Source organism: Hemitrygon akajei, chromosome 27 (genome assembly GCF_048418815.1).
Source record: "Hemitrygon akajei chromosome 27, sHemAka1.3, whole genome shotgun sequence".
NCBI lineage: Eukaryota > Metazoa > Chordata > Chondrichthyes > Myliobatiformes > Dasyatidae > Hemitrygon > Hemitrygon akajei.
In genome coordinates this window covers 36,080,740-36,106,952 of record NC_133150.1, presented here as the reverse complement: position 1 = coordinate 36,106,952, position 26,213 = coordinate 36,080,740, and the positions used below count along the sequence as shown (strand labels likewise).

Sequence of the window (26,213 nt, the reverse complement as noted above, 5' to 3'; positions counted from 1 at the left end):
CTATTTCACATTCTGGGATAAATAAGTAACAGCTTGTTGTAAGCATGAGAAAGTTTGTAGATACTGAAGATGCACACAAAATGCTTGGGGAGCTCAGCAGGTCAGGCAGCATCTTTGCAAAAAGAATAAAGACGCTTCTGCAGGACTGGAAAGGAAGGGGGAGGATGCCAGTTGGTTGTGTTGAACTTCACTTGGTCAATATTCCAACGGGAACCCTAGCCTTTAATCTGAATAGGCTAAAAGTAAACCGTACAGTATATAAATGTTAGTTAGAAAATTTACTATACCCTCCAATAGCCTGGCTGCATTCACATTCCAGACCCTGTGCAAAATAATACTTTAATTTTAATTTACTCATAAAATATAGATGCTGCTGACAAAGCCTTTCCTAATTACCCTGAAGAGGTTGGTGGCCAGCTGACTACTTGAAACTTTTCAATCTGCGTGCGAGATGTGCTCCCACAGTCCTGTTACAGAGGGAGTGCAGGGTTTCGGTCCCAGCGATGACACATGGTTGGTTGATTGTTTCCAGGTCAGCAGGTCAACGAGCTTCATTGGAAAGCGCAACAAAGTTTAAAGTTCTGGAACATCCCATCTTGTTACCACCATCTGAGAGGAGGTACAGGAACCTGAAGACCCACACTCAACATTTCAGCAACAGCTTCTCCCCTCCACACTTCGATTTCTGAATGGTCCATGAAGACATGAACACTACCTTCCTGTTCCTTTCTTTTGCATGACTTATTTATTTTGTAACTGTTAGTAATCATACATCTTTGTGGAGTATTGGTGCCGCAAAACAACAAATTTCATTTCATATACTTAAGTCAGAGACAATAAATCGCCTCTGATGAAGACTCTCACAGGGGCTCCCAACCTGGGGTTGATGCCCCTCGGTTAATGGTAGGGGTCCATGGCATAAAAAAAGGTTGGGAACCCTTGCTCTATCAGAATTTTGATGAAATCTGATGTTCCGACAAAGGGTTTTGTGTCAAGGACATGCAGATATGGACCAAGTGCAGAGGGAGAGACACTAAAGCTGACAAACAGGTCACTGACTTTTAATAGGAACTGTACAAAACAAAAGGAAAGACTGTAATCTCTTGGCCAACAGGGCTGTTAAACTTTCAAACTGGGTTGTGTCTAGACAGCCAAGGAAGGCCAAACTCCAGTGGCAGTTCAGGTGAGTCAGCAAGATAGGAGAGCCGTGGTTGCCTTCTAACACAACCTGGAGGGGTTCACTGGAAAGCTGGATCTTGTCGCTGCTAGAGGTTAACCATCCAGAGCCTTAACATCAATACTGTTGCTCAATTTCCAAGTCAGAGCTCTCCATTCTTGAGCCAGGGAGATATCCATGAGGTTCCTGACTGCCCTGCAGTCAGTAAATGCCTGAAGTTCATGGGTCTGAGGTCTCCACAAAAAGGAAGCTGAGTACAGGAAGATACTTACAGGGAGAATCAAACCATTGGAATTCCCCTTCCTGCTGACAGAGATCCTCTTTAACTGGCCACTTGGGACGCAATGCTCGGAAGTGTTCTGGATTGCCCTGGTCGAGGGAGGAACCTTCCTCCTCGGGACAACTAGACAGGCAGTGATCTAAGGAGCAAAGCTTTCTTTCTCTGCACCAATCAGCTGCCTAGTTGTCAATTCAAATGGCCAGGTTTATCAGGACGTCCAGGTGTCCTACTTGTCACCCACAGCAATCACACGCTGAACCCCTGTGCTTAGCTCACACTGGAAAGCCGTGATGAGGGATCTCTCATTCCATTCTGTCTCAACCCCAAGAATGTGGAACTTTATCACGTAGTCCCCTCACTGTCCCTTTCCCTTGGCACAGGTCCAAGAGGCGGTGGGCAGCCTTTGGACCCCGTACAGGAACATCAAAATCTCTCTTGACCTCGTCTACAAATTGCTGGAATGCCTGGGCCGCAGGAGGACCTTGTTCCTGTAGAGCATTGAACAAGCTGTGTGGGGGTCCATCTTAGAGATTCACCAATTCATGTGTAGCATCACCAAATCGACCTGACTGGGCTTGGAAAGTCAGCTCACACTACTTAGTAAAATTCCTGCAACCATCAGGGTCACCAAAGTACCTGCCTGCTGAAGGAATGCTCAGTTCTGGCTCAGGTGTTGTCATGGGAGCTGGAGCACAGGGTGGCTGAGGCTGACGAGACTGTTAAAAAGTAGGTTGTGGGCAATACTGGGAGTGGAACTGACCTGCCTGAAGGCTGCTGAATTGCGGGAGCAAGAGCAGTGATGGCTGTCACCGGATTCTGGTCGTCGGTAGTAAACTGCCAAACCGCGGCTGTTAGAGCAGTGATTGCTGCAACCTGCTTTCGGTTGTCAGTAGCGAGATGCTGAACTGTCGCTACAAGGCCTGGTACCTGTTCTTCCTGCTTGGACTGGGCCTGCCGCTTTGAAAGTAGCTGTTACACTGCATGAGAAACTTCGGCCAACTTAAACTCTACTGATGTTAGCTTCTCCTCTACGTACTTCGAACTGGGCTGGGTTTGTCGTTCTGTGAGTAGCCGTCGCACTGCAAGAGTCACCTCTCCCATTGCAGCCTCGCCTGACTGTATCTTCTCTCCTATCTGACCAATGAATGTCAGGGCCGTGGTCAGCTGTTTTCTCCCAGCTGCATACATTTTCTTTCTGGTTGAATCTTGCTGACAAGGATGTTCAGTTATGGTCCAAGTGCAGAAGGAGAGACACTGAAACAGTTCACTGGCTTTTAATAAGAACTGTGCAGAACTAAAGGAAAAACAATAAATGCTAGGCCAAAACTCTCAAACTGAAAGCTAACACATCACTGCGGCTCAGAAACAGTAATTTAACACAAAATAGGTACCTCTCCTCTGGTATGAATCTAAATTGCACTCTTCTTTCATGGAACAAGGACAAGGGTAGGCAGGGAACATTGACATTCCTATGCTTTAGGTCAAGATTCGACAAACCTGAAATGAGTGGAAGGGAGTTAAATACAATCACAATGAAACACTAATTGGCAGGAGTGTGCATAGATTGCTGACCCTGCTCCACAGCCCGCCTGCAGACCCATGGTTGTTAAGTTTTGAACCTGAAACAATAATTATGTTTTCCCAACCATGGAATTATCACACTATTGCACCAAATCATGGCATTACAACATTCTACAATAGCACCAAAACAGATCATCCATTGTGCCCACCAAACTAGTCCTATTTGCCTGCATTTGGACCATATCACTCTAAACCCCTCCTGTCTATGTACTTATCAAATGGCTTTTGGATGTTGCTATTCTACCAGCCTTCACCACTTTGTTTTGCAGCTCATTCCACATATGAACCCATCTCTGTGTGAGAACTGTGTTCTCCTTCTACAGATGCTGCCTGACTTGGAGAAAATTTCCAGCTTTTTCAAATTTTACCTCAGTTATCCGTCATCTGCAGTTTTTTTGTTATTATTCAGCATTGTTGTAGGGTAACGTGGAGTTGGTAACAAGTTCAGGTTTAATTGTCATTCAAGCATACATGAATACAGCCAAAAGAAACAGTGTTTCTCAGGAGCCAAGGCGCAAAACACAGTACCAACAGCTCACAGCACATATAGTTACGATTCCCATATGTCAACTGTTCTAGGGGTATTCAAGGCAATCTTAAGCGTTTGAGTGAAATACTGGAACAGTTTGTGTCTGTGGAACCAAATTCCTTGCAAAAGAAGAGGGGAAACAGAGAACCGTAAACACAGGAGATTCTGCAGATGCTGGAAATCAAGAACAACACATACAAAATGCTGGAGGAACTCAACAAGCCAGGCAGCATCTATGAGAGGGATAAGCAGTCGATGTTTGAGGTTGAGGCACTTCATCAGGACTGGAAAGGAAGGAGTCAGAAGCTGGAATAAGAAGGTTCAAAGTAAATTTATTATCAAAGTACATTGATGTCACCATATAGAACACTGAGATTCATTTTCTTCCAGGCATACTCAGAAAATCCATAATAGAATAATAACCATAACAGAATCAGTGAAAGACTGCACCAACTTGGACATTCAACCAGTGTGCAAAAGATAACAAACTGTGCTAATATAAAAAGAAATAATAATAATAAAAAAGCAATAAATATTGATAACGTGAGTTGAAAAGTCCTTGAAAATGAGTCTACAGGATGTGGGAACATCTCAGTGATGAAGCAAGTGGGTTGAGTGAAGCTATCCTCTTTGGTTCAAGAGACTGATAGTTGAGGGGTAGTAACTGTACCTGAACTGGTAGTGTGAATCCTGAGGCTCCTGTACCTTCTTTCTGATGGCAGCAGCAAAGGTGGGGGGCAGAGAAGGAGTACAAATAGAGAAGGTACAGTGCAGACCTGATGACTCTTCTAATTCCTTTCACTGAAATGTTGCCCTGGATTTCCTTTAAGACAATTTCCTCTTTATTTACAGTATGTGTCGCCTTCCCTCTGCTATAGTTGACTTCCCTGCTCTCTGTACTTCTGTTCTCACCCCATCTCCTCCCAGCTAGAACATGGATAGAATTTCCTTCATTGTGAACAGTTGTTACCATACAACCGTCAGACTCCTGAATCAGTGCGGATAACTCCACTCACCTCAATGTTGAACTGATTCCACAACCTATAGACTCACTTTCAAGGACTCTACAACTCATGTTCTCAAGATTATTTATTAATTATTTTTTACTTGTTTCTTCTTTTTTTAATCATTTGTATAATTTGCACATTGGCTGTCAGGCTTTGTTATTTATAGTTCTTTATAAATTCCATTGCATTTCTTTATTTTCCTGTAAATGCCTGCAAGAAAATTAATCTTAAGGTGACATACTGTATATGTAGTTTGATAATAAATTTACTTTGAACTCATCTTCACCATTCCACTTTAACTGCTTCCAAATTTAACCGATTATTCTCCATAATTTCTGTGAAAATTGAAGATACTGCTGTGGAAAGTTCTGGTACTTCGAAAGGGATTTGAATGCCAGACACGATTTCTCTTCCCCTCTGCTTTCAGCATTTCTCTGGCTCACCAATTCATTTCCACCAGCTACTCCCCTTCTCAAAGCATTTTCCATTGCAATGGCTGGAGATGCAGCACCTACCTCTTTAGTTCTCCTCTTCCCACCGTCCATGGACCCAACACTTCCTGGACAAAGCACAGGCTCAGGCACACTTGTTCCAATTTAGTGTGTTGTATTTGGTGTGCACAATGAGGATTCTCACTGAAGAATCCAAATGCAATTGAGTGAACACTTTCAGAATTAGATTCAGGTTTAGTATCTCTGGCGTAATGTATGTCATGAAATTTGTTGTTTTACGGCAGCAGTACGTTGCAATACATAAATAAAAACAGTAAAAAATCAAAAATCTGATAGTGGAGGGGAAGAAAACATTGAGTGTGTATCTTCAGGCACCTCCTTGATGGTAGCAATGAGAAGATAGGATAGGGGTCCTTCATGATGCCGTCTTGAGGCATTGCCTTTTGAAGATGTCCAGTACACGGGGGAGGGTAGTGACCATGATAAAGCTGGCTGAGTTTACAACCCTCTGCAACTTTTTCCGTTCCTGTGCAGTGGCCCCTCCATACCAGATGGTCATGCAACCATTTAGAATGCTCTCCGTGGTAAATATGTAGAGATTTGAGAGTCTTTGATGACATTCCAAGTCTAGGCAGAGCACCCCAGTTGAATCTGGGTCTCTGGACTTGTGAGGCAGTCACTCTACTAGCTAATTTATTCCACTGTATTTCAGATCAGCACATTAACCCTACTAAACAGCATAGTTAGTCTAGGCAGGTCGGTAATAGTATTTTCATTTGTTGTGCATTGTTTAATTGATAACTTTTGTAACATACACTTCTGAACTCAGTTGCTGTCTGGTGAAGTTTGCACATCCTCCCTGTGACCATGTTGGTCTCCTCAGCCATCTTTCCTATGTTACAGCAATTAGTATATTTGAAAGAATATAGGGTGGGAGAGTGGCTCAACTTCCAACACCAGAGTCCCCAGTTCAATCCTGACTTCAGGTACTATCTGTGCAAAATTTGCAGGTCCCCCTGCAACCATTTAGTCTCCTCTGGGTATTCCAGTTTCCTTCCACATCTCATAATGGAGACTCAGCAGGTTAACTGGCCACTGCAAGGTACCCCTAGTGTTTGCTGAGCGGTGGAATCAGTGGGGAGGGACTGTTGAAGAAAGGTGGGAAGTGTAGGAGTAATAGTCAAGTTCAATTTTATTTTCACTCAACTGTATACATGTGTATCGGCAAACAAAACAACATTCCTCTGGACCAAGGTGCACACACAAAAATTTAACAAATAATAAAATAGATTTCAGAAGATTGACATTTAGCATAAAGTGCATTTACAAGACATGTTAAAAAGAAAACAGTATAACATTAATGGCACTTCATCAGCGATGAGGCCTGGGTGGTGGCATGGTGTTCAGTCGTCTCACAGCCTGGGGGAAGAAACTGATTCACACCTTTATAGTCCTTGCCCTAATGCTACCGTACCTTCTGATGATGAGGGGGTCAAAGAGATTGTAGGACGGATGGGAGCGGTCCTTAACAAGGCTAAGGCGTGCGTACGCTCCGTGGCCTGTTTCTCTGCTGAATCTCCATTATTCTCCCAGGGGTCATGTCAAACTGCGAGGTGCCAGTAACCCCAGGAGCTGCTTTGACCTTGGGGCGGGTGTCAGGTGCCGCGGGACAGGGAGAGAGCGCACCGGGGACTTCTTGCGTCGCTGAAAGCAGGTACCTGAAGATGCGGCTGACAGTTCTACACCCTGGAAATCACCAAGAAGACATCAGGTGGCGACGGGAGCGCGCGTACGGGAGCGCGCCCATCTCCGCGAGCGGTCCCGTCACTTGCGTTTGCCGACAGACGGGGGTTGCGGTGGAGGACGCGCCCGGTCCACAGCGGGAGCGCGCGCGTACGCTGCTGATGTGAGTGGGTATGTGTGTGTGTGTGTGTGTTTTCCTTTGCAGTAATGCGGCGGCCCCGGTGAAATGCGCCTGAAATAGAGCGAGCAGGAGTGGGAGGACAAATCCATACCAAAGGCAGGCAGAAGAGACAAGGAGGACCGGTAAGAGAGGGAGCTGCGGACTGGTGGGGAAAGGGAGCCTGGCTCGGGAACTGCGGCCGGCCGGGCGGAGCGCTGGTAAACTTGGTCGCTGCGCAAGCTGCGGTACCCGCCCGGAGCGATCGCGGAGCTCGGGAGTGGAGACAGGGACACCGGCACTGGGTGTCACACATAGGAAATACAGCGAGCATTGTAAGAAGGGGGAGCCCACCTTACCAGGAATTCATGGCACCTCTGTGGATGGCGTTGCAGGTGCAAAGGATGCTCTCGCCCCCTCCCTTTCTCAAGCAATTGGAGACCTTGAAAAGATGTGCAAAGGTGGAGGACCTTGGGCCTCCTGAATTCTTAAATAAAACCCCATTCATGTAAGATTAGAGAGTTTCCTTACGTGGGGGTGTGGTGTGGATGTCCTTTTGACGTGGGCCCATCTTCACGTTTAAGAACCCCATCTGATACACGAGCGGTTTATCTAGGGCGATGATCAACCCGCTGTGGATTGGAGACCCCCTTTCAAAGGATCCTGAGCTGCGGAAGCGGCCCTCTGGCAGTGAGTAAATTTGCGCCCTTGGGTCTCTCTTCCAGGGCCGTGGAGACAGCGTTCCAGGGGGTTGGGTGAGGATGAGAACTCCTTAAGGGAGCTGCACAATCTTCAGTGCCTGCCGGGATATAGATCTCCATTGGCAAGATGATTTATGGGGTCATCTAGTGAGATTGTGATCAATCCCACCCCACCCCCCCATCCCACGGGGAAGGGCGTCAATCCCCCATCCCTATCACGTGCCCTGCGCTCACCTGAAAGGCACCCGGGGGGAGGGGGTGATGGTGGTCTTTGTAAGTGCTGTGGGCTTTGTGAGACCTTTCCTCCCTGTCCAACCCAGCCGTTCCTGGCCATCCAAGTAAACTGTAACTCAAGCCACGCGAGAGACGCCCGCGGTGCACAGGGGCTGGGTCACGTTACTTATTATTCATTCAGTTATTCACCGGGTCGTTGTTGGTTTTTTTTATTTCTAAGGGAGCGGAATCTATTTGCTATCGATTTGGTGCAGTTTAACGAGGCACTCTGCATAGCTGGCAGCCGGGCAGGAAATGCTCCGCACTTTCTCCATCCCGTTGCTTTTATTCTGAAAGGCATTTTGCTGGCGATCTAGCGCTCAGTTCGACCAGAGATGCGGGGAAGTTCGCGGCTTGCCTCTTCATAAATTGCGGTGACCTCGGATTGAGTTGAGCGAGTCAATTCCGCTTCAGCACCGTCCGCACTGCACAATCAAACCGGGTGATGTTTAGCTGTCAGCCCCAAACGGAAAAATGCAGGAAATTGCACATCTCAGTAGCTGCCCTTTACCTGCTGGTCTGATTTCCAATCAGTTCCCTCCCTGTACGCTATGATTAATTAATGTCTCGCATGCGCGCGAATGGACCCTGAGCTATCAGTTTAAAGCCGGTTCAGTGAGCAGTGACTACGTCCTACATTGAAACAAAACCTGGCTGTCCGTGAACACGCACAAAATGCTGGAGGAACTCAGCAGGCCAGGCAGCATCTATGGAAAATAGTAAACAGTCGACGTTTCGGCCCGAAACCCTTCATCGGGACTTTTGTGTGTATTATTTAATTTCCAGCATCTGCAGATGTTCTCTTATTTGTGGTCAGGCTGTCATTTTGAGCCCGATGTCACGTTTGATCCCCAAGGTGAGATCTGAATCTAGAGATCTAGAAAGCTAATGGCATGCTGGCTTTTATAACAAGAGGAATTGAGTATAGGAGTAAAGAGGTCCTTCTGAAGCTGTACAGGGCCTTGGGAGACCCCACCTGGAGTATTGTGTGCAGTTTTGGTCTCCAAATTTGAGGAAGGACGTTCTTGCTATTGAGTGAGTGCAGCGTAGGTGCACTAGGTTAATTCCCGGAATGGTGGGACTGTCATATGTTGAAAGATTGGAGCGACTGGGCTTGTATACTCTGGAATTTAGAAGGATGAGAGGGGATCTGATTGAAACATATAAGATTATTAAGGGATTGGACACACTGGAGGTAGGAAGCATGTTCCTGCTGATGGGTGAGTCCAGAATTAGAGGCCACAGTTTAAGAATAAGGGATAGGCCATTTAGAACAGAGATGCGGAAAAACTTTTTCACCCAGAGAGTGGTGGCTATGTGGAATGTTCTGCCCCAGAAGGCAGTGGAGGCCAAGTTTCTGGATGCATTCAAGAGAGAGTTAGATAGAGCTCTTATAGATAGCGGGGTCAAGGGATATGGGGAGAGGGCAGGAATGGGGTACTGATTGTGTATGATCAGCCATGATCACAGTGAATGGCGGTGCTGGCTAGAAGGGCCGAATGGCCTACTCCTGCACCTGGTGTCTATTGTCTATTGGATCAAATATCTGGGCCTTTACTTCTTAGGCTCGGGAATATAGGCTGGGCTACCTCGAGATCTGACTATCCTCCTACACTCCTGACCGACCTCCCGTCCACTACACGCCTGAATTTTGGGTTCATCCAAATCGCTGCTGTCTGTGTCCCAACCTTGGAGTCTCATTTGCCTAACGACCTCGTCCTCCTTAATCTACTCTGATCTCCTTGTTATTACAGTAAACTGATTTTGAAGGTTTTGTTCATCTCTAAAATGCCCCACTTCTCATCTACGTATCTCTTCCTGTCCTATGACAGTGCAACGTATCTGCATTCTTCTACTCTGGTCCTCTGGAGTATTCACCCTTAGCAGTCTGTCTTCAGCTGTAAAGTCCTAAATTATGGAAAACCCTCTTCCTCCCCAGACTCCCTGCCTCTCTTATTCCAACTATGGCAGGATCTATCCCCTCTGGCCTAGCACAATTGTTATTTGTTTTTATTTCTGCGAAGCACCTGAATATTTTGCTTTGTTAAGGCTACACCATAATTTTATAACAAAGATGAGGTTTTTTTTTATCCAGAGAGTGGTGAATCTGTGGAGTTCATTGCCACAGACAGCTGTGGAGGCCAAGTCTTTGAGCATATTTAAAGTGGAGGGTGATAGGTTCTTGATTAGTCAGGGTGTCAAAGTTTGCAAAGAGAAGGCAGGAAAATGGGATTGCTAGGTTCTTGATTAGTAAGGGTGCAGCCATGCGATTGGTATATTTAAATCGGAGGTTGATAGGTTCTTGATTAGTATGTGTGTCAAAGGTTACGGGGAGAAGATAGGGCAATGGGGTTGATGGTGCTAATAAATCAGCCATGATGGCAGAACAGACTTGGTGGGCCGAATGGCCTAATTCTGCTCTTATGTCTTATGGTCTTATAAGAGGAAACTGATGAGATTGATGACAAGTGGACAGGAGATTTGTTCATTCTTGTTATTTCAGGGACAGTTATAGTAAAATATTACAGTGGGGTAGTCTGTAGATTGAGGATGGTTTGGCAATCTGACTGCATATTACTTATTTCATATTCACGGTCTTTCTGAAAACAGATTCAACTTTCAAAGTAAATTTATTATCAAATGTATATTTTACCATATACTACCTTGAGATTCATTTTCTTGCAGGCATTTGCAGGGAAAAAGGAAAAACAGTAGGATTTCATGAAAAAACTGCATACAAAGACTGACAGGCAGCTATTGTGCAACAGATGACAATTTGTACAAATAGAAGTAATCCTGTGAACAGGAGTTGAAAAGAATCTTTGAAAGTGAGTCTGGAGTTGATAGGTTCAGTTCAGAGCTGTGGTGAATGAAGTTGTCCATGCTGGTTCTGGAGCTTGATGTTTGAAGGTAATAACTGTTCCTGAACCAGGCTGTGTGGGTCCTAAGGTAGTAGTGAGAAGAGGGCATGGTCTGGATGGTGAGGGTCTTTGGTGGGTGCAGCTTTGTTGTGGCAGTGCCCCATGTAAATGTACTCAGTGGTGGAGAGGGCTTTACCTGTGATGGACTGGGCAGTGTCCACCACTTTCTGTAGCCTTCTCCATTCCTCGGCATTGGTGTTTCCATATTAGGGGCTCATTCCAATTTCTCCCCGGTTATGGGACTGGCACTTGGCAATTTGTCCATGAAAAGAATGAAATAGTACAGAAGGTATTCAGATAAATCAGAAATAAAGAAACTAGTGAAGTGAAAATGTTGATCTTATCCCTAACCTCCTCTGCTTCTGTCACACCTGACATTGATAGACTTTAGGAGATCTAGGCCTCATATGGAGCCAGTGATCATTAATGGAGAATGTGTGGAGCAGGTTAGGACCTACAAGTATCTGGGAGTGCAGTTAGACGAGAAGCTAGACTGGACTGCCAACACAGATGCCTTGTGCAGGAAGGCACAGAGTCGACTGTACTTCCTTAGAAGGTTGGCGTCATTCAATGTTTGTAGTGAGATGCTGAAGATGTTCTATAGGTCAGTTGTGGAGAGCGCCCTCTTCTTTGTGGTGGCGTGTTGGGGAGGCAGCATTAAGAAGAGGGACGCCTCATGTCTTAATAAGCTGGTAAGGAAGGCGGGCTCTGTCGTGGGCACAGAACTGGAGAGTATGACATCGGTAGCAGAGCAAAGGGCGCTGAGTAGGCTACGGTCAATCATGGAAAACCCTGAACATCCACTGCATAGCACCATCCAGAGACAGAGAAGCAGCTTCAGCGGCAGGTTGCTATCGATGCAATGCTCCTCAGACAGGATGAAGAGATCATTACTCCCCAATGCCATTCGGCTTTACAATTCAGACGCCAGGAGTAGGATATGTTAAAGTGCCAGGGTCAGGACTGAGCTTAAGTTACCATTCAATGTATTTCTTAGTAAACTATTTAAGAACTTTTAAAAAGCTATTTATTAATGCTTTTTGAGAGGGTGATTTTAGATGCATATTTATATTGAGTTAAGTATTGTATGTAATTAGTTTTGCTACAATAAGTGTATGGGACATTGGAAAAATGTTGAATTTCCCCATGGGGATGAATAAAGTATCTATCTATCTATCTATCTATCTATCTATCTATCTATCTATCTATCTATCTATCTATCTATCTATCTATGTCACGTTCACTGGTTAAATATGCAAATTGCTTGAATATGATAGCAAAATGAAATTACCAATTTTATGATTAGGGAAGTCTTAGTACATACAAGGATGACCCTTTAGAACAGAGGTGGGCAGGAATTACTTTGCCGGGGGTAGTGAATTAATTGCCACAGATGATTGTGGAGGCCAAGTCATTGTGTGTATCTAAAGAGGAGGTTGATAAGTTTTTGATTAGTAAGGGTGTCAAAGGTTGTGGAGAGAAGGCAGGAGAGTGGGATTGAGAGGGAAAATAAATAACCATGATGGAATGGCGGAGCAGTCTCGATGGGCCAAGAGGTCTAATTCTGCACTTATGTTTATGGTCTTATGGCTGTACCATATCGATGCACTAAGATAGACAACATCTTTCAGTTAAAAATACAACATGTCATGCCAAAGCAGACTGTGTACTGAGAACGCACTTTGTTGGAATTAGTGATCTACAAGATTGTTCTGGATTAGCAGGATTTCAGTGATCTGCTCAAGGTCAATGAAACTTTAATCTATGTGTAGTGAGGGGGAGGGGGAATTTCCAGATAGACTTGTCCAATACACAGTCACACTCCAGAGGAAAGCAAAGGTTCAGGGAGAGATGTGGAGGTAGCACGGTCTGAGGAGAGGTAGAGCGGAATATTTTGCCAATTTCAGAAAGTGCTTGTTGTGAGGAAAGTTTCTTTCTTGAGGACAAAAGCTGCAAGATTTGTGTCCTAAAAGGCTGCCTATTCACCGTGAGGGTGTGGGATAAAGAGGAAATGAGAACTGTGATAGTACAGAGGAACACAAGACCTAGCAGAAGATATTAGACATCCAGCCCCTTAAATCTGCTCCACCAGTCAGTAAAATCATGTCTTTTACCTCAGCATTTTTCTTCCTATCCTATAAAATCCAAATATCTGTTGTGATTTTTCTCAAAGGTTTCAAAGGAACATTTAATGTCAGAGAAATGTATACAATATACATCCTGAAATTCTTTTTCTTCACAAACATCCACAAAAACAGAGGAGTGCTCCAAAGAATGAACGACAGTTAAATGATAGAACCCCAAAGACTCCCACGCATAAGCAGCAGCAAGCAACGACCCCCCCCCCCCCCCCCCAGTGACTCCACCGAGCACTCAAGCGTGCAGCAAAACATTAGTAAAGACACAGACTTGCAGTGCCCCAAAGACTACTCGATAACCCGGTAATTCGACATATCACAGGCTGTCTCTCTCCCTAATAAAGGAAAAAGAGGTGTCATTGATTCACAGTGAGAGAGGAGGCATAACAAACAACTCACTGATTTAGGATGTTAAAAGTCTGTTGCGTCACTTCTTCTGAGTTCTGTGTCCAAAGATCTCGGGTCTTTGGGCACATGGCCAGCAGCCAGCTTGCTGCTTTCAATCGTCCATCTCCCACGACACACCAATTTACTGCAGCAGCACCGATCTAAAGTTCGCCTGCCTCCAGAGCCACGAAATCCTGGAACCCTGAAGGCACGCTAATCTTCTAGGCCACGTCCTTGGTATATCGAGTAACGGCCCATCATGAGCGGACCCAGAACTGAAGTCAGCGTTGTGGTGAACTAGATATACCTGTCTGACTGCTCCTGTGGCTCCTCCCAAGACCCTGCTGACTACCCCTGTGGCTCCTCCCACAGACCCCTGTATAAAGGCGACTGTGGCCTGCTGCTCTCCCTCATTTCCCCAGGATGTAGTGTTGTTCTTCAGTCAATAAAAGCCGATATCTCACCTCCTAAGTCTCGGCGTGAGTTATTGATGGTGCATCAAGCGTGTAACTGCAGGTCAGGGTCTTCAAAAGGGAAAAACAGAGACATTAAAGATAGAAATAGAGCTGTTTCTGAAGATGCAAGCAAAGGAGTCACTGTTAGGCGCCATCGTTCTCCTAAACTCCTCCTCCTTTGGAGGGAGTAAACTGCCATTCTATCCTCAGGATGAAGAAGCTTCTGCCCATCTCATCCTTGAATGGCCAGCCTTTTAGATTGAGATTCTGAATCATAGTCAATACACCCCAGCCAAGCAAAGCATTACTCCTCAGACACATCCCACTCACTCCAAAATTTGGCTGTTTTATTGCAATCACCTCTTATTCTGTGAAACTTTTATGGATGGTATATGTACATGAAAATGAGTATTTTACTTACTACCATAGAGGTAGTAAGTCTCTCCAACTCCACTTGTCCCAAGAACTAATCTTGTGAGCCATCATTGTTCTCCCTTGCTCACAATTGCTTTCTCCTTTGACAGGTTAGCCATATGATTACACTATATCCAGATTATTGGATCAGTAGAGCCCTAAATAATTCCAGGTGTATGTTTTTACCTTTATACTGAGGTCATGCTGCAATGTATCTGAATATATAATTCGTCTTCCTGTTTCAAGGAAATCTGGGCCTTTCTGAATCTTAACACCTTTAAATCTTTCACTCTTAAAATAAGCTCTGCTTTTCCTTCTCTTTTAACTAAAGGGGATGACATCACACTTTTGCATTCCATTCAATCTGTATGTCCTTGTTCATTCTTGTAGCCTATCAATATCCCTTCGATATCGTCATCCTCTCCACTCACGATGTACCCAAAATTGTATTGTCAGCAAACTTGGGTGAGTGGCACCTGATTCCCTCAGTCAAGTTATTTATATACAGTACTATGCAGACATCGTAGGCAGATGTTAAAAAAAAGGTAGAGTGGAGATACTTTCAAAAAGTTTCTAAATATCAAAAAAACTATAAAGAGCAGTAAACAGTTAAAAAACTAAATCAAATCAGTATTTAGTGTGACCACCCTTTGCTTTTAAAACTGTATTATTTCTCTTAAGTATGCTGTTTTGCAGTTCTATATGAAAATCAGCTGGTAGGTTGTTTCAAGCATATTGGAGAACTTTACTTTATTGTCACCAAACAATTGATACTAGAGCATACAATCATCACAGTGATATTTGATTCTGCGCTTCGTACTCCCTGAAGTACAAATCGAAGTAAATATAATAAAAATTTAAATTATAAATCATAATTAGAAAATAGAAAAGGGAAAGTAAGGTAGTGCAAGTCAGGTCCGGATATTTGGAAGGTACGGCCCAGATCCGGGTCAGGATCCGTTCAACAGTCTTATCACAGTTGGAAAGAACCTGTCTCCAAATCTGGCCGTACCGAGTCTTCAAGCTCCTGAACCTTCTCCTGGAGGGAAGAGGGACAAAAAGTGTGTTGGCTGGGTGGGTCGTGTCCTTGATTATCCTGGCAGCACTGCTTCGACAGCGTGCGGTGTAAAGTGAGTCCAAGGATGGAAGATTGGTTTGTGTGATGTGCAGGGCTATGTTTACAATCTTCTGCAGCTTCTTCTGGTCTTGGACTGGACAACTTCCATACCAGGTTGTGATGCACCCTAGAAGAATGCTTTCTACAGTGCATCTATAAAAATTAGTGAGGGTTTTAGGGGACAGGCCAAATTTCTTCAGCTTTCTCATGAAGTAAAGGCGCTGGTGGGCTTTCTTGGCAGTGGACTCTGCTTGGTTAGACCAAGTCAGGTCATTTGTGATATTCACCCCGAGGAACTTAAAGCTTTTGACCTGTTCCACCTGCGTACCACCGATGTAGAAACATAGAAACATAGAAAATAGGTGCAGGAGTAGGCCATTTGGCCCTTCGAGCCTGCACTGCCATTCAGTATGATCATGGCTGATCATCCAACTCAGAACCCTGTACCTGCTTTCTCTCCATACCCCCTGATCCCTTTAGCCACAAGGGCCATATCTAACTTCCTCTTAAATATAGCCAGTGAACCGGCCTCAACTGTTTCCTGTAGCAGAGAATTCCACAGATTCACCACTCTCTGTGTGAAGAAGTATTTCCTCATCTCGGTCCTAAAAGGCTTCCCCTTTATCCTTTAACTGTGACCCCTCATTCTGGACTTCCCCAACATCGGAAACAATCTTCCTGCATCTAGCCTGTCCAATCCCTTTAGAGTTTTATACGTTTCAATAAGATCCCCCCTCAGTCTTCTAAATTCCAGTGAGTATAAGCGTAGTCGATCGAGTCTTTCTTCATATGAAAGTCCTACCATCCCAGGAATCAATCTGGTGAACCTTCTCTGTACTCCCTCTATGGCAAGAATGTCTTTCCTCAGATTAGAGGACCAAAACTGCACACAATATTCCAGGTGCGGTCTCACCAAGGCCTTGTACAACTGCAGTAGAACCTCCCTGCTCCTGTACTCAAATCCTTTTGCTATGAATGCCAACATACCATTTGCCTTTTCCACCGCCTGCTGTACCTGCATGCCCACCTTCAATGACTGGTGTACAATGACACCCAGGTCTCGTTGCATCTCCCCTTTTCCTAATCGGCCACCGTTCAGATAATAATCTGTTTTCCTGTTCTTGCAACCAAAATGGATAACCTCACATTTATCCACATGAATTTGCCCACTCACCTAACCTATCCAAGTCACCCTGCATCCTCTTAGCATCCTCCTCACAGCTAACACCGCCGCCCAGCTTCATGTCATCCGCAAACTTGGAGATGCTGCATTTAATTCCCTCGTCTAAATCATTAATATATATTGTAAACAACTGGGGTCCCAGTACTGAGCCTTGCGGTACCCCACTAGTCACTGCCTGCCATTCTGAAAAGGTCCCGTTTACTCCCACTCTTTGCTTCCTGTCTGCCAACCAATTCTCTATCCACATCAATACCATACCCCCAATACCGTGTGCTTTAAGTTTGCACACTAATCTCCTGAGTTTGCACACTAATCTCCTGTGATGTAGATGGGGTTGTGCAGTCCGCTTCTCCTTCTGAAGTCAACAACCAATTCCTTCGTCTTGCTGACGTTGAGGGATAGGTTATTGTCTTCGCACCATGCCACCAGGTTCTTAATTTCCTCTCTGTACTCAGACTCATCATTACCCAAGATACGGCCTACAATTGTGGTGTCATCAGCAAACTTATATATTGAGTTCGATGGAAACTTGGCTACACAATCATGGGTGTACAGTGAGTACAGCAGGGGGCTGAGTACATAGCCTTGTGGGGCACCGGTACTCAGAGTGATTGTAGAGGAGAGCTTGTCCCCTATTTTTACAGCCTGGGTCCTGTCTGTGAGGAAGTTGAAGATCCAGCTGCAGATCTGAGTGCTAAGACCCAGGTTCCGGAGCTTAGGAATCAGTTTATTTGGAATGATAGTATTAAAGGCAGAGCTGTAGTCGATGAAAAGGAGCCTTACATATGCGTCTTTATTCTCCAGGTGTTCTAAGGAGGAATGTAGTGCCAGAGAGGTGGCATCTGCCGTTGTCCTGTTGCTCCGGTAGGCGAATTGCAAAGCGTCGAGGTTAACCGGTAGGTTATGGTTGATGTGTGCCATAACCAATCGCTCAAAGCACTTCATAGCAATTGATGTTAGAGCCACAGGTCGGTAGTCATTCAGGCATGCCACCTTGCTTTTCTTCGGCACTGGGATTATCATTGCCTTCTTAAAACAGGAGGGGATCTTGGACTGAAGCAGGGAGTAGTTGAAGATGTCAGCAAACACTCCAGCTAGCTCGCTTGCACAGGCGCGGAGAACCCGTCCCGGGATGCCATCTGGGCCCGTCACCTTCCTTGGATTTATCTTCAGGAAGGCTCTTCTAACGTCTTCCTCGGTGACGATGAATCTTGATGCCACCAGGTCTGGTTCATCCAGAGGGGGCGGGACGCTCCTCTTCTGTTCGAATCTTGCGTAGAATACGTTTAGTTCGTCAGGAAGAGAAGCGCTACAGTTATTGATATTCCCAGCCTTTTCTTTGTGCCCAGTGATCTCATTTAGACCCTGCCATAGTCTACTGGCATCCCTCTGGTTAGCCTGAGCTTCCAACTTGGCTCGATATTGCCTCTTGGCGCCCTTGATGGCTTCACGGAGTTCACGCTTCTTCTGCAGACTTTGGCTGTCTCACTTCTCTCTCTCCAGGTAATCCCAGACAGCCTCGATGATGTTGAGATCAGGGCTCTGTGAAGTCCATACCATCTGAAAACATATTAAAAAAAAAGTCTAGGGTGTAGGCAGCTCTGACTGATAGTTACTGTGTGGTGAAAACCGCCATATTATTCCTGTTACAAAACCACCATATTATTCCTGTTACAAAACCACCATATTATTCCTGTTACAAAAACCACCATATTATTCCTGTTACAAAACCACCATATTATTCCTTTTACAAAACCACCATATTATTCCTGTTACAAAACCACCATATTATTCCTGTTACAAAACCACCATATTATTCCTGTTACAAAACCACCATATTATTCCTTTTACAAAACCACCATATTATTCCTGTTACAAAACCACCATATTATTCCTGTTACAAAACCACCATATTATTCCTGTTACAAAAACCACCATATTATTCCTGTTACAAAACCACCATATTATTCCTGTTACAAAACCACCATATTATTCCTGTTACAAAAACCACCATATTATTCCTGTTACAAAACCACCATATTATTCCTGTTACAAAACCACCATATTATTCCTGTTACAAAAGCACCATATTATTCCTGTTATAACCACCACAATATTCCTATTTCCAGCAGATGCTGGAAATCCAATCAACACACACAAAATGGTGGAGGAACTCACCAGGCCTGGCAGCATTTATGGAAAAAGTACAGTCGACGTTTCAGGCCAAGACCTTTCGGCAGGACTATTGTTCCTGTTTCTGTTTTCAATCCTCCCTCACCACATCAGTATATTAACCTGATTCCCATGTGTTTTCTTTTTGTATAGTAAACTCTTCTCGAGTACCTTACGGAAGTCCAAATGTACCACACCTCCTGGTTTTTCTGAATCTTCTACAACTTGTAAAAAAACACTATCTATAAACAGATTAAATAGGATCGCTAAACTCAAACGCAGTTACTTCCTTCAAGTGTCAGGCTGATCAACACCTCTACCCAGTAACACAACCCACCACTCACCATCATTACATCCATATCAGCCACTCCTCTCCACAGCCCCTCAGCATCCCCCACGCACTGCCACTTCATGCTTAAACTGTACACCTCATACCCTTACTGACACTGTCAGTGTCTTGTGTTTTCATATGTCCTGCTACTACCTAGAGGCATTCACTTAGTCTCTCAGTATCCCTTTGATCTCTGTGTCCTCCTGACCACTCACAATGTACCCAACACTATCGTCAGCAAACTTGGATGAGTGACACTCGATTCCCGCAATCAAGTGACTTAGAAAGATTGTGAGCAGAAGGGAGTGGGGGGGGGGGGGGGGGGGGGTGTGTGTGTGTGTGTGTGTGTGTGTGTGTGTGTGTGTGTGTGTGTGTGTGTGTGTGTGTGTGTGTGTGTGTGTGTGTGTGTGTGTGTGTGTGTGTGTGTGTGTGTGTGTATATATATATATATATATATATCTCAGAGGGGGTTGTTAAGATTTCCTCTGGCCATAGATTTCCTATGGTGACATATACATACTTTGATAATAAATTTCTTTTGAACTTTGAGTCACTTTGTTGCTTTATCATTTCCTGTCAGAGTCATCTTATGTACAAATATTCTTGCACCTAGAGTCTCTTTATGTACATATAACCAGTCTATATATACTGCATATACATCTATATGGTTACACTCAACATTGCGTTTTATAGGATTATTTTTATACTTATATTTATTGTGTCTTTTATGCTTATTGAGGTTTTTTTTAAATGCTGTATTGGATCTGGAGTAACAATCATTTTGTTTTGTTGTAAACTTATGGACTGAAGAATGAGAGTAAACAATTTTGTATCTTGAATCCTGAATATGCCTTCCATAAATCATGCTTTATCGGCTGAAGAGTATTATTTTCCTAGTGCTCTGTTACTAGATCCTCAGCAATTGATTCTGACAGCCTGCATGGTTGAATGGGTGTCTTTCTTATTCATTGATGTTTGACTACAATGAGAGGCATTGATCGTGTGGATAGTCAGAGGCTTTTCCCCAGGGCTGAAATGGCTAGCATGAGAGGGTATAGTTTTAGGGTGCTTGGAAGTAGGTACAGAGGAGATGTCAGGGGTAAGTTTTTTTTACGCAGAGAGTGGTGAGTGCGTGGAATGGGCTGCTGGCAGCGGTGGTGGAGACGGAAACGATAGGGTCTTTTAAGAGACCCCTGGATGGCTTCATGGAGCTTCGAAAGATAGAGGGCTATGGGTAAAGCCTAGGCAGTTCTAAGGTAGGGACATGTTCAGCACAGCTTTGTTGGCCGAAGGGCCTGTATTGTGCTGTATGTTGTCTATGTTCTAACTGGTCTGTAGAAATGTGCTTTCTTAAATACTGGTGTTGCATTTGCACGGAAGTTCAGGCAATAACTTAGAGATTCTAAATTAAGGAGATAGTCAGAGTCTTCTGTAGGCACAAACAAGCTTCCCAGAGGGTATGCAGTGTCTGGAGACGATCATGAGGCATGTGGAAAGTGATTTGGAACTTAAGGGGGTAATACCCAATTGTCATGGTTTATTTTTACCTACATCAGCAACATCAATAGAAACAAGGAGGAGATTGTGTTGAACGGATTTTTAGAAGCTAAATTATAAAGTAGGGCCTGAGGATAATAATGCATAAAGGCTGAGAGTCAGGAGAATTAACTGAACAGCTGATGTTGGGAAGCGAGTTTTATTTTCACAAGAGATTGGCAGGAGTATTGAGACAGGACGGAGTCACTGTAATGGGGTGGGTTCCAGGCAAATGGCAATAAGTTGAATGCCCAAAGGAGAGGGTAGATAGTGAAGGCTTTGAACTCGTAAAATATGGTTTGTTAATTTAGTGCAAATGGCAGTAGCTTTTACAGCTGTATGATTGGCTCGATGATGATATTCTCAACTTTGGATCAGAGTTATAGATTAAAATTAAATATTTAATTTATACAACTGTGGTAAACTATGTGTATACCTGTCTGGACATGCCCCTCTGCTGACTGCTCCTGTGGCTCCTCCCACAGACCCCTGTATAAAGGCGATTGGAGGCACTGCTCCTCCCTCAGTCTCCAAGATGTTGTGGTCACATTTGCAGCTAATAAGAGCCTATCTTTTGCCTCCTGTCTCCGAGAGTTATTGATGGTGCATCAACAACATTAAGTATTTTATAGAAAATTCCTAAAATTTATATGTGCATGCAAATTTTGCAACAGTAAACAGTATTTTATATTTTTCCCTTTCTGAAAATCCAGAGCAACTCACACAAAATTCTGAAGGAAATCAGCGGGTCGGTTCAGGCACCATCTGTGGAGAAGAATAAAGAGCCGATGTTTTGATCATGATCCTTTTTTTTATTAATGTGACTTTATTACATTTTGTGCAAAGAGCGTAGGTGAGGGGAGGATTACACAGTAGCTTTCTCCTGGATTAGACTAGAGCACAAAATTTTGCTTGATTCTTAAATGCAGAACTGAGGAGATGTTGTGGTGTCAAGAGGTGCCATCTTGCAAACAGGGACTAAACTATGTCTAATTGGTAAAGTCTGTATGTAAGTGAGAGGAGATGCAGGAGAGTCCTCCAATTGTACCATCATTTAAAATGGATTGAGTGGCCATTTACAAAATGCTGGAGGAAGTCAGCAGGTCAGGCAGATCAAGGGAAAGGAATAAATAGTCAACGTTTGGGCCAAGACCCTTCATCAGGACTGGAAAGGAAGGCAGACAAAGTCAGAATAAGAAGGTAGAGAGGGGAAGAAGCACCAGCTAGATGGTGATAGGTAAAGCCAGGTGAGGGTGAAGTAGGTGGATGGGAGAGAGGGGATGAAGCATTTTGTGTGCGTTACTCTGGATTTCAAGCATCTGCTGAATCTTTTGTATTTACAGTAGGCATTTATCATTCACTGTTGTTTCAACTTCCCGTGTTAAAATTTGCTGCATAACAGGGTTTCAAAGGTATTTTATTGTCTGAACAAACAGACAATCTTCAAGAGGTGAAGGATATCATCAATGTGTTGCTTTGATGTTAGTCAATTTTCTATATGTATTGTCACAGATACACACATGTGGCAGTAAGTGGTTTTCCAGTAACTTTTTATTTATCTAGTGATAGGTCCCTCCAGCTCTTTGATCCACGCTGCCCCAAAATCCCCACACTAAATTTACACTGAATTAATCACGGAACAATTTACGTCTTTGGATGGTGGAAGGGGAAAGCCTAGGCAATCCATGGAGCAGATGTACAGAGACGCCTAACAGAGTGGCACCAAAATCGAGCTCTGAACTCCAAAACCCACACCCCCCCGAGGAGTAATAGAGTCGTGCTAACCTATACGCTACCATGACACCCACTTTAGATGCTGCACCATGTTTTTCTGGTTGCAGAATGTACTATTTTCTCTTTGCTGTGCAGTTATATATGCCGTAAATCTTAATTGCTCTTCAGAAAGTGACGGGAAAGGTCAAGAGTTTAACAGTCCTTCAAGTCATCAACCTTGCACTCTTTGTAATTCCGCTCAGTGATTTGCAGGCGTACTACCTACTGTGGTAAATGAATACTTCAGCTTATTTATCTTAACATATGGCATTGAAATTTAACCAGCTTGGGGCTTTGTATATTTTGGCATCTGTAGCATAGCACGTTTTCCCCAATGAAGTGTGATGACAAAGTGTGACAGGGAGCAGATGGATACTGTACACATAATACATTATTGAACCTACTGTGTAATTATTGGACTTTGTACGCCAAGCTCCGTCTGTATACAAATCTCTTTATAAAGGACCAAACTAGTGAATTTTGCACCTAGGTAGAAACTTCCATGTTATAAAACTATGCATTGATTTTTTTTGAATGGGAATTTTTTTTTTAAAGAACATTTAACCTCTGCCCACTAGCAGCGGAGAACTGATGACATTAGGTGTCAGTGAGAGAACTCTTATTTCTGAGTCAGAAGGTTCTGGGCACAAATCCCACTTCGAGAACCTGAGCAAATCAGAAACAAAAGTAAATCGATATCTGGAATTTGCAATGGTCAGTGCTTTTCACAGTCTTCTCACTGTGACTCAGATTTAATTGGTTGAATGGCTTTCTGTGATAATAATTCTTTAGTTTTATGACTCCTATCTTAAATGTATACTTTCCCTTTGGATCTAAAACAAACAAAAGCATTTAGTGTTAGGGTGAAATGTATGGTTTTGTTTGTAATATTAATCAGTTTGGGGGCTTGAGAGATTGCAAAGGATTGGCCTGTGTTAGCCAAGTTTTAGAAGAATGATTCAAAGGATTCAAAGTACATTTATTTATCAAAGTATGTATGCAGTATACAACCCTGAGATTCATCTTCCCACAGACAGCCACGAAACAAAGAAAACCAAGAAAGAAAATCATGGAACTTGTTCAAAGAAAAAGCATCAGCCCCCCTCCCCATGTGAAACTAGGACATCAACCCCCCCAATGCAAAGAAACAAATTGCACAAATGGCAACAAGAACATCAACCTCCTCCCCCCCCCCCCCCCCACCAACGCAGAGAAATGAATCGCACTGAGGAGCCTGTTTGTGCACTGTAGTGCAATCACTCAAATCGAGTTTGACGTCCTCCAAAGGGGTTGTCCATTGGTGGGTCCTCAGTTGGCTGTGGATTCCCTTAATGGAGAATGCCTGTGCATGTCTTTGTTTAATGAGAGGAGGCTGATGGATGGGCTGCCACCACACGGTGTTTGACAGATTGGGGTCAGGATCCAGTGGCATGAAGTGGGAGCCCTTCACTGCTGTAGCCTTCCTCCACCTTCACTGCCATTGTGATGTGTCATCATCTTCTATCGGCTCTATTGTTGAGGTCTTTGGTTGGATCGTTCTTTGTCTGAAATGTCCCCCTTGACCTTACCACCATGGGTGACCCTACTAGAAGCTATGTGCCAGATGGAAATATCCATTCAACATCACTTTCTGGATCTCAGGAATTCACATACCTCTCCACCATGACAAGGCAACGATCCTTGGAGAAGTCTGAACTACATCTATCTACGATTCCATGGCAATGACCAAGACTGTTAGATGGACAGATGCTAAGGGAAGCAAAAGGCAATCATATGGGAAGGGATATTTGAATGGGGAATCACTCATGACCCTAGTAAATGACAAAGAAGGCTAGAGGGCCGTGAGCCCTAATGCTCACAGTCTATGTAAGTTCCAGTATCTGTTAGTCAATATTTCTGGACAGTCAGTTGCAAGAAACTTTGAGTTTTGCCCACCACACACAAAATGCTGGAGGAACTCAGCAGGTCAGGCAGCACCTACAGAGAGAAGTAACAATTTCAGGCAGACACCCTTCATCACCCTTAAAATGTCAACTGCGCATTTCCCGCCATAGATGCTGCCTGACCTGCTGAGTTCCTACGTCATTATGAGTGTATTGCTCAAGATTTACAGCAACCGTAGAATCTTGTGTTTTAAGAATTTCCCATAGTCTTTTACCACAGAAGCAAAATCCTGTGTTTTGCATTGTGTGTAGTTTTTTCATCGATTCTATTGCATTTCTCTGTTCTACTGTGAATGCCTGCAAGATAGTAAATTTCAAGGTGATACATATAGTGATACATATATACTTTGATAATAAATTTACTTGGAACTTTAGCCTTTTGTACATTTCACTGCACCCAATTGGTAGTCTGTCCTTGATATCAGGAGAGTTTTATATCTTTCCTGTTGCTGAGCTTTGAGAGATTGAAAGACAGAGCAGTAATCTCACTCTGTAAGTGTGATCTCAGACTCATTGGAAGGTAGCATTTGCCAGCTCTCCAGAATTGGCATAGAGTCTCCTGGAACTAATGATTAATCCGCAGGATTTCACTGGTAGGAAAACCCAAGAGCATTTGTTTGAGTAGTTCTGTTTATAAATTGTAAAAATATCAGCATTGGTACAAGCAAAAATACTGTTGAGTGGCAGTGAAAAAAAGACAATTTGTGTGCTGAGATGCATCATCTTGCTGGGGTTACCAACCATGTAGGATTTTCCAGGAACGATGGATGATTCTCGTAAGCAGCTGTGGAGAAACCATTCATAAGCATCTACGATTACCAGCCCTTTTTATTCCATGGAGCCTTACATTAGGTGCGGGGGTCCGTGCACCCCAGGTTGGGAGCCCCTGATTTAGATCATAAGACATAGAGTAGGAGCAAAATCTGGCTCTTTGGCCCATTGTGTCTGCTTCACTTTCAATCATGGCTGATTTACTTTCCCCTCTCAAACCTGTTCAAAAATAAGCTTATTATCAAAGTACATATATATCACCATATACAACCCCGAAACTTGTTTTCTTGTTGGCATTCTCAGTAAATCCAAGATACATAGTAGAATCAATGAAAGACCTCACCCAACAGCTTGGATAAACAACCAATGTGCAAAAGACCACAAACTGTGTAAGTACAAAAGAAAAAAAGCAATAAATACTGAGAATGTGAGATGAAGAGTCATTGAAGACGAATCAATAGGTTGTGGTAACAGTTCAGTGATGAGGCAAATGAAGCTATCCACACTACTTCAAGAACCTGATGGTTGAGGGGTAATAACTTTTCTTGAAGCTGGTGGTGTGGATCCTGAGACTCCTGTACCTTCTGCCTTTCCCCATAACCTTTGGCACCCTTAATAAACAAAAACCTATGAACTTCCGCTTTACCTATTGAATATTGAAAAGCCTAGATAGAGTGGACATGGAGAGGATGTTTCCAATAGTGGGAGAGTCTAGAACCTGAGGGTACAGCCTCAGAATAGAAGGAAGTTCCTTTAGAAATGGGACGAGGAGGAATTTCTTTTGCCAGAGGGTGATGAATCTGTGGAATTCATTGTTACAGATGGCTGTGAAAGGCTAAGTCATTTGGTATATTTGAAGTAGAGGTTGATAGATTTTTGATTAGTAAGGGCATCAGTGGTTACAAAGAGACAAGCAACATGCCGGAAAATCGGGCAGGTGGTGTTGGTGGTGGGGGTGGCACAAAAGATAAAGAAATACCAGCTTCATTTGTCACCTGTGCATTGAAACCTACAGCAAAATCTGTTTGCATCAAATGAAATCAGCGAGGATTGTGCTGGGCTGCCCGCAATTGTCACCACACTTCAGGTGCCAACATTAGCAGGCCCACAACTTATTAATCTTACAATTCTTTGGAATGTGGAAGGAAACCGGAGCACCCAGAGGAAACCCA

At 43.9% G+C, this 26,213-nt stretch overlaps 1 protein-coding gene across 1 annotated transcript in view; it reads left to right on the top strand.

Annotated features, from left to right (window-relative positions):
* Positions 1-6,936: 6,936 nt before the first annotated feature.
* nfasca (neurofascin homolog (chicken) a) overlaps positions 6,937-26,213 on the top strand; it is a 284,189-nt gene continuing 264,912 nt past the window's right edge. Inside the window, exon 1 of the mRNA XM_073030634.1 lies at positions 6,937-7,072. The gene's annotated coding sequence lies outside the window, so the exon portion shown is untranslated. The remainder of the gene's footprint in view (positions 7,073-26,213) is intronic.